The following is a 5,114-nucleotide window of genomic DNA, read 5'->3' as shown; positions in this document are numbered from 1 at the left end:
TCAAATTTGTCAAAATTGTCAAAATTGTCAAAATTGTCAAATTTGTCAAAATTGTCAAAATTGTCAAAATTGTCAAAATTGTCAAAATTGTCAAAATTGTCAAAATTGTCAAAATTGTCAAAATTGTCAAAATTGTCAAAATTGTCAAAATTGTCAAAATTGTCAAAATTGTCAAAATTGTCAAAATTGTCAAAATTGTCAAAATTGTCAAAATTGTCAAAATTGTCAAAATTGTCAAAATTGTCAAAATTGTCAAAATTGTCAAAATTGTCAAAATTGTCAAAATTGTCAAAATTGTCAAAATTGTCAAAATTGTCAAAATTGTCAAAATTGTCAAAATTGTCAAAATTGTCAAAATTGTCAAAATTGTCAAAATTGTCAAAATTGTCAAAATTGTCAAAATTGTCAAAATTGTCAAAATTGTCAAAATTGTCAAAATTGTCAAAATTGTCAAAATTGTCAAAATTGTCAAAATTGTCAAAATTGTCAAAATTGTCAAAATTGTCAAAATTGTCAAAATTGTCAAAATTGTCAGAATTGTCAAAATTGTCAAAATTGTCAAAATTGTCAAAATTTTTAAAATTGTCAAAATTGTCAAAATTGTCAAAATTGTCAAAATTGTCAAAATTGTCAAAATTGTCAAAATTGTCAAAATTGTCAAAATTGTCAAAATTGTCAAAATTGTCAAAATTGTCAAAATTGTCAAAATTGTCAAAATTGTTAAAATTTTCAAAATGTCTAAAATGTCAAAAATTGTCAAAATTGTCAAAATTGTCAAAATTGTCAAAATTGTCAAAATTGTCAAAATTGTCAAAATTGTCAAATTGTCAAAATTGTCAAAATTGTCAAAATTGTCAAAATTGTCAAAATTGTCAAATTGTCAAAATTGTCAAAATTGTCAAAATTGTCAAAATTGTCAAAATTGTCAAAATTGTCAAAATTGTCAAAATTTTTAAATTGTCAAAATTGTCAAAATTGTCAAAATTGTCAAAATTGTCAAAATTGTCAAAATTGTCAAAATTGTCAAAATTGTCAAAATTGTCAAAATTGTTAAAATTGTCAAAATTGTCAAAATTGTCTAAAATGTCAAAATTGTCAAAATTGTCAAAATTGTCAAAATTGTCAAAATTGTCAAAATTGTCAAAATTGTCAAAATTGTCAAAATTGTCAAAATTGTTAAAATTGTCAAATTGTCTAAAATGTCAAAATTGTCAAAATTCTCAAAATTGTCAAAATTGTCAAAATTGTCAAAATTGTCAAAATTGTCAAAATTGTCAAAATTGTCAAAATTGTCAAAATTGTCAAAATTGTCAAAATTGTCAAAATTGTCAAAATTGTCAAAATTGTCAAAATTGTCAGAATTGTCAAAATTGTCAAAATTGTCAAAATTGTCAAAATTTTTAAAATTGTCAAAATTGTCAAAATTGTCAAAATTGTCAAAATTGTCAAAATTGCCAAAATTGTCAAAATTGTCAAAATTGTCAAAATTGTCAAAATTGTCAAAATTGTCCAAATTGTCAAAATTGTCAAAATTGTCAAAATTGTCAAAATTGTCAAAATTGTCAAAATTGTCAAAATTGTCGAAATTTTCAAAATTGTCAAAATTGTCAAAATTGTCAAAATTGTCAAAATTGTCAAAATTGTCAAAATTGTCAAAATTGTCAAAATTGTCAAAATTGTCAAAATTGTCAAAATTGTCAAAATTGTCAAAATTGTCAAAATTTTCAAAATTGTCAAAATTGTCAAAATTGTCAAAATTGTCAAAATTGTCAAAATTGTCAAAATTGTCAAAATTGTCAAAATTGTCAAAATTGTCAAAATTGTCAAAATTGTCAAAATTGTCAAAATTGTCAAAATTGTCAAAATTGTCAAAATTGTCAAAATTGTCAAAATTGTCAAAATTGTCAAAATTGTCAAAATTGTCAAAATTGTCAAAATTGTCAAAATTGTCAAAATTGTCAAAATTGTCAAAATTGTCAAAATTGTCAAAATTGTCAAAATTGTCAAAATTGTCAAAATTGTCAAAATTGTCAAAATTGTCAAAATTGTCAAAATTGTCAAAATTGTCAAAATTGTCAAAATTGTCAAAATTGTCAAAATTGTCAAAATTGTCAAAATTGTCAAAATTGTCAAAATTGTCAAAATTGTCAAAATTGTCAAAATTGTCAAAATTGTCAAAATTGTCAAAATTGTCAAAATTGTCAAAATTGTCAAAATTGTCAAAATTGTCAAAATTGTCAAATTGTCAAAATTGTCAAAATTGTCAAAATTGTCAAAATTGTCAAAATTGTCAAAATTGTCAAAATTGTCAAAATTGTCAAAATTGTCAAAATTGTCAAAATTGTCAAAATTGTCAAAATTGTCAAAATTTTTAAAATTGTCAAAATTGTCAAAATTGTCAAAATTGTCAAAATTGTCAAAATTGTCAAAATTGTCAAAATTGTCAAAATTGTCAAAATTGTCAAAATTGTCAAAATTGTCAAAATTGTCAAAATTGTCAAAATTGTTAAAATTGTCAAAATTGTCTAAAATGTCAAAATTGTCAAAATTGTCAAAATTGTCAAAATTGTCAAAATTGTCAAAATTGTCAAATTGTCAAAATTGTCAAAATTGTCAAAATTGTCAAAATTGTCAAAATTGTCAAATTTGTCAAAATTGTCAAAATTGTCAAAATTGTCAAATTGTCAAAATTGTCAAAATTGTCAAAATTGTCAAAATTGTCAAAATTGTCAAAATTGTCAAAATTGTCAAAATTGTCAAAATTGTCAAAATTGTCAAAATTGTCAAAATTGTCAAAATTGTCAAAATTTTCAAAATTTTCAAAATTGTCAAAATTGTCAAAATTGTCAAAATTGTCAAAATTGTCAAAATTGTCAAAATTGTCAAAATTGTCAAAATTGTCAAAATTGTCAAAATTGTCAAAATTGTCAAAATTGTCAAAATTGTCAAAATTGTCAAAATTGTCAAAATTGTCAAAATTGTCAAAATTGTCAAAATTGTCAAAATTGTCAAAATTGTCAAAATTGTCAAAATTGTCAAAATTGTCAAAATTGTCAAAATTGTCAAAATTGTCAAAATTGTCAAAATTGTCAAAATTGTCAAAATTGTCAAAATTGTCAAAATTGTCAAAATTGTCAAAATTGTCAAAATTGTCAAAATTGTCAAAATTGTCAAAATTGTCAAAATTGTCAAAATTGTCAAAATTGTCAAAATTGTCAAAATTGTCAAAATTGTCAAAATTGTCAAAATTGTCAAAATTGTCAAAATTGTCAAAATTGTCAAAATTGTCAAAATTGTCAAAATTGTCAAAATTGTCAAAATTGTCAAAATTGTCAAAATTGTCAAAATTGTCAAAATTGTCAAAATTGTCAAAATTGTCAAAATTGTCAAAATTGTCAAAATTGTCAAAATTGTCAAAATTGTCAAAATTGTCAAAATTGTCAAAATTGTCAAAATTGTCAAAATTGTCAAAATTGTCAAAATTGTCAAAATTGTCAAAATTGTCAAAATTGTCAAAATTGTCAAAATTGTCAAAATTGTCAAAATTGTCAAAATTGTCAAAATTGTCAAAATTGTCAAAATTGTCAAAATTGTCAAAATTGTCAAAATTGTCAAAATTGTTAAAATTGTCAAAATTGTCTAAAATGTCAAAATTGTCAAAATTGTCAAAATTGTCAAAATTGTCAAAATTGTCAAAATTGTCAAAATTGTCAAAATTGTCAAAATTGTCAAAATTGTCAAAATTGTCAAAATTGTCAAAATTGTCAAAATTGTCAAATTTGTCAAAATTGTCAAAATTGTCAAAATTGTCAAAATTGTCAAAATTGTCAAAATTGTCAAAATTGTCAAAATTGTCAAAATTGTCAAAATTGTCAAAATTGTCAAAATTGTCAAAATTGTCAAAATTGTCAAAATTGTCAAAATTGTCAAAATTGTCAAAATTGTCAAAATTGTCAAAATTGTCAAAATTGTCAAAATTGTCAAAATTGTCAAAATTGTCAAAATTGTCAAAATTGTCAAAATTGTCAAAATTGTCAAAATTGTCAAAATTGTCAAAATTGTCAAAATTGTCAAAATTGTCAAAATTGTCAAAATTGTCAAAATTGTCAAAATTGTCAAAATTGTCAAAATTGTCAAAATTGTCAAAATTGTCAAAATTGTCAAAATTGTCAAAATTGTCAAAATTGTCAAAATTGTCAAAATTGTCAAAATTGTCAAAATTGTCAAAATTGTCAAAATTGTCAAAATTGTCAAAATTGTCAAAATTGTCAAAATTGTCAAAATTTTCAAAATTTTTAAAATTGTCAAAATTGTCAAAATTGTCAAAATTGTCAAAATTGTCAAAATTGTCAAAATTGTCAAAATTGTCAAAATTGTCAAAATTGTCAAAATTGTCAAAATTGTCAAAATTGTCAAAATTGTTAAAATTGTCAAAATTGTCAAAATTGTCAAAATTGTCAAAATTGTTAAAATTGTCAAAATTGTCTAAAATGTCAAAATTGTCAAAATTGTCAAAATTGTCAAAATTGTCAAAATTGTCAAAATTGTCAAAATTGTCAAAATTGTCAAAATTGTCAAAATTGTCAAAATTGTCAAAATTGTCAAAATTGTCAAAATTGTCAAAATTGTCAAAATTGTCAAAATTGTCAAAATTGTCAAAATTGTCAAATTTGTCAAAATTGTCAAAATTGTCAAAATTGTCAAAATTGTCAAAATTGTCAAAATTGTCAAAATTGTCAAAATTGTCAAAATTGTCAAAATTGTCAAAATTGTCAAAATTGTCAAAATTGTCAAAATTGTCAAAATTGTCAAAATTGTCAAAATTGTCAAAATTGTCAAAATTGTCAAAATTGTCAAAATTGTCAAAATTGTCAAAATTGTCAAAATTGTCAAAATTGTCAAAATTGTCAAAATTGTCAAAATTGTCAAAATTGTCAAAATTGTCAAAATTGTCAAAATTGTCAAAATTGTCCAAATTGTCAAAATTGTCAAAATTGTCAAAATTGTCAAAATTGTCAAAATTGTCAAAATTGTCAAAATTGTCAAAATTGTCAAAATTGTCGAAATTTTCAAAATTGTCAAAATTGTCAAAATTGTCAAAATTGTCAAAATTG

The sequence above is a fragment of the Uranotaenia lowii genome, chromosome 3, assembly GCF_029784155.1.
Source record: "Uranotaenia lowii strain MFRU-FL chromosome 3, ASM2978415v1, whole genome shotgun sequence".
NCBI classification, from domain to species: domain Eukaryota; kingdom Metazoa; phylum Arthropoda; class Insecta; order Diptera; family Culicidae; genus Uranotaenia; species Uranotaenia lowii.
Note: the sequence above shows the minus strand (reverse complement) of the source record.